At 44.6% G+C, this 8,011-nt stretch overlaps 1 pseudogene across 1 annotated transcript in view; it reads left to right on the plus strand.

The window, feature by feature from the left end:
• Positions 1-7,736, plus strand: part of LOC147303153 (uncharacterized) — a 34,644-nt pseudogene extending 26,908 nt beyond the window's left edge. The window contains exons 17-24 of the transcript XR_015127009.1: positions 236-520; positions 5,575-5,691; positions 6,180-6,209; positions 6,481-6,516; positions 6,818-6,871; positions 7,296-7,316; positions 7,410-7,454; positions 7,645-7,736. The product of XR_015127009.1 is annotated as an uncharacterized LOC147303153 (transcript). The remainder of the gene's footprint in view (positions 1-235; positions 521-5,574; positions 5,692-6,179; positions 6,210-6,480; positions 6,517-6,817; positions 6,872-7,295; positions 7,317-7,409; positions 7,455-7,644) is intronic.
• Positions 7,737-8,011: the final 275 nt, after the last annotated feature.

The raw sequence follows: 8,011 nt of genomic DNA on the forward strand, positions 1-8,011 counted from the left end.
ACAGAGTGACCAACAAAGAATAAAGAAGAAAAGCAGTGCGACCAACTCCCAACCCGTTTTCATGGAGGTTACCAACCTATTTTTCCTCTTGTGTGACCGAAGCTTTAATACTTACAGCTCATATAAGACATCCAGTACCAGCTGGTTCATTCTTTAATGTGTCACAGATAAATTCATTAAATCAGTGTTACAGTTACCACATGTGGTGACACAGTTTTCCATTTCCTGCTTCCAGCTCCACCTGAGGTGTTTGTGTTTGCAAAGAAGGCCAAAGTGGAGACAAAGCTCATCCTGACCTGCCTCGCCACAGGCTTCTACCCCAAAGACATCATCGTGAGGATCAGAAGGGACGGACGTGTTCTGACTACAGTCGACGGCCTGACGAGCTCAGGCGTTCTTCCAAATGACGATGAGACCTTCCAGAGACGAGACCATGTGGAGATTTTGAAGTCTGACCTGTCAAAGTTCAGCTGTGAAGTCATTCATGAGGCGACCGGTGTGGATGTTACAAAGACTTGGGGTAAGAAACTTTATTTATTGCCTCTGTTGTTGATCATAACTCTGTTTCTTCAGTCAGAGCCTGGAGCTCCTCTGTGTCCAGCAGATCTGCATCATTCTGTCCTGATCACAGTCCTGAGGTCAGATCCATGTCAGTCCATCTAGAACTAAGCTAGCATGTCACATGTGTGGTGTATTCATAATTGTCTCTGGTACATTTGTTGTATGGGCAGTATGTGTTCACTGTTTGATTGTGTAATTACGTGTTACGCACTGGCAATGCATGCCGGTAGATGGTAATACAGGAAGTAAAGAGATGGTCTTACCGCACACAGTGGTCCCGCGTACTTATTCAGATTCAGAGTAAGAATCACACATGGTGTCAGAAGTGCTGTGTGACTCGTAAGACTCCATACATCTGCCGAGTGTGAGGAGAAGAGGAAGGTGGAAACAAAATGCCGAATGACGACGTAGACGATCATCCGAGGGCAGGAGTTAGCACCGCGGCTAGCACTCCCAGCGCTACGTTTAGCATCCAACCACCGGAGCCCTTTGATTTTTCCAAACCACACGAATGGACAAGATGGGTCCGTCGCTTCGAGAGATTCCGTCAGGCAAGTAATCTGTCTGCGAGCTCGGAGGAAAATCAAGTGAACACTCTCATATATTGTATGGGAGACGAAGCGGATGACGTCCTGAGAGGACTAAAGTTAAGTGATGTAGACCAACGGGACTATGCTAAAGTGAGAGATAGCTTCCACAACTTTTTCATTGTCAGGAAAAATGTTGTTTATGAGCGCGCACGTTTTAATATGCGCAAACAAGAGCCGAATGAGACTGTTGATGCATTCGTGACTGCCTTGCATGCATTAGCAGAGCACTGTAACTACGGACCGCTCCACGATGAGCTGATAAGAGACAGAATAGTAGTGGGCTTGGCCGACACGAGGCTGTCTGAGCGCATGCAGATGGAAAAAGACTTGGACTTGGATAAAGCTATAAATATGGCCAGGCAGTCAGAAGAAATCAAAAAGCAACAGTCAGCTTTGAGAAGTGAAACAAATGTAATGCATGTAAATGCGAAAACAGTTGACAGAGTGATACAAAAGCACGACAAAACAAAGTTCAACATGTTCAAAAGTAAAACTGTCAAAACACAACAGCAATATAGCAAGAGACAAAGTAACAAATGCTACAAGTGCAGAGGCTCTCCACATCCGAAACCTGAGTGCCCAGCAAATGATGCAAAATGTCATTTATGTGGAAAAAAAGGTCACTACCAGCGAGTCTGCAGACAAAGCAAGACAGTGCAAAGTATTGAGGAGGAAGAGGAGCAAGGTTTCTTCCTAGGCTCAGTTTCCAGTGACGGCCAGGCGTGGACAGCCAACATACAAGTGAAAGATGCAAAAATCACTTTCAAACTGGATACTGGAGCAGATGTGACTGTAATAGCTGACTCGGACTTATCAAAGATTTTTGCTAACGAACACAGACCAGTTCTCCAGCAGCCAGAAAAACCTTTGTTAGGCCCTGGAAAAACACCACTGGACGTTGCAGGTTTTACAAAGCTACAGCTCAACTACGGAGCGAAACAGACAACAGAGAAGGTCTATGTTGTAAGAAACCTGAGCACTCCACTGCTAGGCCTGCCCGCCATTACAGCTCTTGGCCTGCTGGTGCGAGTTGACGCGGTTTCAATGGACACTCTGAAGACTACTTACCCTAAACTTTGCAATGGTCTAGGGAAAGTGCAGCGGGCCTATCACATTAAACTCAAACCGAATGCTGTGCCGTACTCACTCACAACTCCGCGAAGGCTTCCTCTGCCTCTGATGGGAAGGGTAAAAGAGGAACTCCAACGAATGGAAGAGCTTGGTGTCATTACCCGAGTTGAGGAACCAACGGATTGGTGTGCCGGCATGGTTGTTGTTCCAAAGAAAAACAGCCCTGGGCTAAGACTTTGCGTAGACTTTACCGGACTAAATGAGTATGTGTGCAGGGAAAAATATGTGCTGCCATCGGTTGAACAAAGTCTCGGAATGCTCGCAGGAGCCAAAGTGTTTAGCAAACTGGATGCCAACATGGGCTTCTGGCAGATTCCCCTGTCCGATGAGTCTGCCAAACTCACCACCTTCATCACACCCTTTGGGCGGTTCCACTTTAACCGCCTACCGTTTGGGATCAACTCAGCGCCCGAACACTTTCAGCGCATGATGGCGGAGGTCATCGAGGGTCTCGAAGGAGTGGTGTGTCACATTGACGATGTGTTGGTGTGGGGACGTAACCATCAGGAGCACGATTCCCGTCTCCATGCTACACTGCAAAGACTGGAAAAAGCAGGCATAACGCTGAATGTTGAAAAATGCAAGCTCTCCCAGAGCAAGGTTGCTTTCTTGGGTCACATCATAGCGGATACAGGAATCAGTCCCGACCCAAAGAAAACGGAGGCAATTACAGAAATGACAGAGCCAACTAATGTGTCAGAGTTGCGCAGTTTTCTGGGCATGGTGAATCAAGTGGGCAAGTTCATCCCCCATTTAGCTGAAAAAGACAAAGCCCTGCGAGATCTTCTTTCCAAAACGAACGCATGGTATTGGGGAACTGACCAAGTGAGAGCTTTCAAAACATTACGAGATGCCCTGACCTCACCCCCAGTGCTCGCAATGTATGACCCCAACAGAGACATTAAAGTATCAGCAGATGCTTCATCCTATGGTCTCGGAGGTGTTCTTTTGCAGCTGTGGGAAGAAGGATGGCGACCAGTGGCGTATGCATCGAGGTCCCTTTCTCCTACAGAACAATGATACGCACAAGTGGAAAAAGAGGCACTGGCATCTACATGGGCGTGTGAGCGTTTTCGTGATTTCCTGATTGGTAAACATTTTTGTCTTGAAACGGACCACAAACCTCTCGTTTCCTTACTGGGAGGACAAGCTCTGGATCTCTTGCCACCCAGGATCCAGCGATTCAGAATGAGACTCATGCGTTACTCGTACACTGTGCAGTACGCCCCAGGGAAATCGCTCTGGACAGCAGATACTTTGTCCTGCTCACCTCTGAAAAAACCAATGAACCTGTCAGACAAAGAGCTAATGGAAAGCACAGACATATATGTCGACAGTATTGTAGCAAACATGCCTGTCAGTTCATCATATATGCAAACACTGAAGGAACAACTGAAAAGCGACAGTGTGTGTGCTCGCGTCATGGACATGTGCACCGAAGGCTGGCCAGAACATGCAAAACAAGAGCCTTTACTGCGAAATTACTGGCCTGACCGAGCCACGCTCACTGTTGAAGACGGCCTTTTGTTAAAAGACACACGGCTTGTCATTCCTTCAGCGATGAGAAACGAGGTGCTGGAAAAACTACACGAAGGACACCGAGGTGTTGTAAAATGTAAAGCTCATGCACGCCAAACAGTGTGGTGGCCCGGGCTGAGTCAACAAATCTCTGAGATGGTGCTCAAGTGCAAAACGTGTATTCAAGAAAGACACAATAACAGTGAGCCACTCATGCCAACAGAATACCCTGCCCGCCCATGGCTGAGAGTGGGCACAGATCTTTTCGAGCTGGGAGGGAAAACTTACCTTCTCGCCGTTGACTATCACTCTAGATTTGTTGAGATTGCTTTGTTAAACAGGACAAAATCAAACGATGTCATTACTCACCTGAAATCTTTCTTTGCCCGTCACGGCATCCCAGAGGTCCTCATGTCTGATAATGGGCCGCAGTATTCAGGTCAAATCTTTACAGACTTTGCAGCAGCATACGGCTTCAAACACATCACAAGCAGTCCCAAGTTTCCACAAAGTAATGGAGAAGCAGAACGTGCTGTGCAGACTGTAAAAAATCTTCTGAAAAAAGCAGCTGATCCTTATCTAGCTCTTCTTGCCTATAGAGCTACACCACTGCAGTCCGGATACAGCCCTGCAGAGCTTTTAATGGGCAGACGTCTGCGAACCACACTGCCGATGCTTCCATCGCAGCTGGAGCCCACACTGCCGGACAACGCACTGCTCGCTCGAAAGGAAAGGGAGAAGAGGATGATGGACATGGCAAACTTCAACAGGCGCCACCGCGCAAAACCTTTATGCAGCCTGTCCCCAGGAGAGCAAGTTTGGGTGACTGATGTCAAAACTACAGGCACTGTTATCCAAAATCACTCTACACCCCGATCATACACAGTGGAGTTACCACAAGGGACTGTGAGGCGTAATCGTGTGCATTTGATTCCTTTAAGTTCACCTGTGCATGAACCTGCTAATGTGCCTGTGTTGCAGAAGCCTCAAACACCCAGTGTGACCCCTGCTACACCTGTTAACACTGATGTCAGAACCAAGTCAGGGAGGCCAATAGTTAAACCTAAAAAGTTAGATCTGTAAGAGAAAAAAAAGGTTGTTGTTATGTAACTGTGTTATAAGGGTTTTGTAGAGCACAGTAAAATAAAGCTAAAAAGAGTTGTTAAGAAAAGAAAAGAACAAGAAAACAAAAACAAAAGGTTAAAAATGTAATGCAGATTGTTTGCCAGATGTTCTTGTATGGCTTTGAAAAAGAGGAAAAAAAGAATCAAGAGGTAGTCTGGTTGGAAGTTCTGTCCTGAGAAAAGTAATATTCTGTTTTTGTTTAAAAGGGGAGATGTGGTGTATTCATAATTGTCTCTGGTACATTTGTTGTATGGGCAGTATGTGTTCACTGTTTGATTGTGTAATTACGTGTTACGCACTGGCAATGCATGCCGGTAGATGGTAATACAGGAAGTAAAGAGATGGTCTTACCGCACACAGTGGTCCCGCGTACTTATTCAGATTCAGAGTAAGAATCACACAACATGTAGCCCAGCTCTGCAGCCCTGAAGAAGCAGAGCAGCGATCTCCTCCAGAGCATCACTGAATAGTTGCAGATATGAACAGTTTCAGTGCCGTCCCCTCTCACTGACCTCCTGTTGCTGCTCCACATCACTGCTGTCAGATCACTGACTCCATCATGACTGTGGCTTCAAATCTACATCTCAGTAACAAACAGCAGCAAATAACTGACAGTGACCTCAACCTGAAGCTTGTGTCTGTGTTTCAGACATCAATGACCTTCCACCGGAACCTGGATGTGGACCTCCGATCGCTGCTGCAGTGGGAGGAGCCTTGGCTCTGGTTGCTCTTGTTGCTGTAGCTGTGGGTCTGATCTTGTATCTTAGTAAGTCCAGTGTGCTGTTGTGTGTAATTATTGTTGAGTGGAGCTAAAATGTTTGTCTTTGTATCCTGTAAAAATGAAACTGTCCTGGTCTCAGACAGTGATGACATGGAGCTCTGTTACTGATCATCACATTTGAAACACATGAAGAAAATCATTGAAATGAATGTAAGAAATGTTGAATATCAGCTGCTCCAGTCTGTCAGCCTTCAAACACTTCACTTAGTATTCTATTAGGACTCCATGAGGGGGTCAAAGGTCACAGTCATGTGACATGATGTCAGACTTTCCTGTCTGCAGCTTCTGATCCAATAACTTTGAGCCCTCTGGGACATAAATGTAGTTTTTCTGTGCAGAACAGAAATGATTGATGTTTGCTGATAGTGTGCAGCTCGTTTCCTCCACCGTCTCCACTCAGACACATCTGCATGTAGAACAAACCACTGAGTTCATCCATCATCACTGACAGTCTGTGTTACGTCTGTTTACAGGACGCAGACGTGGAGCCAGAATCATCAAAGGTAACATCTTTATTTTTCTCTTATAAAGTTTGATGCCTGCACCTGTGTGTGTGTGTGTGTGTGTGTGTGTGTGTGTGTGTGTGTGTGTGTGTGTGTGTGTGTGTGTGTGCAGGCAGATAACACAGACTTTCAAAGTAAAACAGGAAACACATAACAGTCACGCCAAAAACAACACACTGACAACACCGAAAACGTAACACTCTGCAACAATTCATATAGAAAAGATTGTACAAGATGAGCTGTGACATTTTGTGTGTATGTGTGTGTTTAGGCAGCAGCAACCCAGCAGGCACGCCTCTTATGACAGGTAAGTGTTTCCTTGTGCAGAGATTTTCATACATACAGCAGTGTAGCAGATGAGTTTAAATATTTTGTGTGTGTGTGTGTGTGTGTGTGTGTGTGTGTGTGTGTGTGTGTGTGTGTGTGTGTGTGTGTGTGTGGGCAATGGCAACGGAAATGGAAGCAATCGTAAGTTTGTTACTCTGCAAAGATTTATGTAGAAAGGATTATAGAACATGACCTTTGACATTTTGTGTTTGTGTGTTTCTATGTGTGTTTCTATGTGTGTTTCTATGTGTGTTTCTATGTGTGTTTCTATGTGTGTGTAGCATCCAACATTTCAACCATCAGCCAAACTGACAATGAAGTCACAACTCAGAATGGTAAGTTTTCCCCTGAAGCAATTTACCATGAAGCTGCTAGTGACAGGAATATCTCAGCAGGTAGAGTGATTGCCCCATCATCGGAAGGTCGGGAGTTTGAATCTACCCAACATTAATATGAAGGTCACATTAATTAAGCAGCAGAGTCCATAAATAACTCTGAACCTACAGTACCAAAGTTTGTGATTTGCCTTTTCAAAATAATTCTCGAATGCTGAAATTCTCAATGGCCACACATCAAAAACTACATCTACATTTTTCCAAGGCTAATAAGTCAGTCTTAAACATAAATTAGGGGTTGGGTTTACTTTAAGGTGGACGTCAGTGCAATGCTCACCAACTGTTAATTTACTGCGCAAACACAGAAATGCACTAAAATAGAGGTCATATTAGAGGTTGTTAATACTTTTTCATGTGTCCACAGCACCCCCCACTGGCCGCAAAGGTAAGTGTGTTCATCTGCATATAAAAGAAAAGAAAGAAAGTATAGGTTAACATTTTTTGGACTGAATCTGAAAACATCGTCCTTCCTTCACAGGGTCAAAGGATTCCACTGAGACCAACAGTAGCTCTGGCGTCTCTTGTAAGTATTTTTGACAGTTGCTGTTTTAGGTTTATGATTTGGATTTTGAGGGTTTAACAAAAAACATCACTTATAACTTTAATGATATTTTAACGCAAAGAAAATGCAGGTTTGCCAATGAAAATATAAGCACAAACCAGAGCAGGTAGGTCTCTGTATTGTTCTAAAATAAGTTTGTTTGTCCCTGCAGCTGAGACATCTCAAAGTTCACCCCAAACTGCAGAGGAGGAGCGTCTAATGCCGTCATCTAGCCAGGAGACTGTCTGAAATCTTCACAAGAACTTCCATCAGAGCACATAGATTGGAGCCTGACTTAAACTACAGATATATCGATCAGTGCACAAGCATTACGACTAAGGGTGGTTAGTTCCAACATTTTAGAAAACAGAAGCATCAGCAGTAAAATGAAGGGTTTTTAAAAATTAACTTTTAAAAATCACTGGTGGGTTACTCAAACATTTAAAATCGGGTTTTTACATCACTGAGGATAAAATAAGTGACAAGCTTTAAGGTAAATCTTTGAAAGGCACTGAAGGCAAATGGTAAAATCGAGTCTT

Source organism: Aulonocara sp. 'chitande type north' Nkhata Bay, linkage group LG22 (genome assembly GCF_057382095.1).
Source record: "Aulonocara sp. 'chitande type north' Nkhata Bay isolate Kocher_YH1m ecotype deep benthic linkage group LG22, A_spYH_male_GT1.1, whole genome shotgun sequence".
NCBI classification, from domain to species: domain Eukaryota; kingdom Metazoa; phylum Chordata; class Actinopteri; order Cichliformes; family Cichlidae; genus Aulonocara; species Aulonocara sp. 'chitande type north' Nkhata Bay.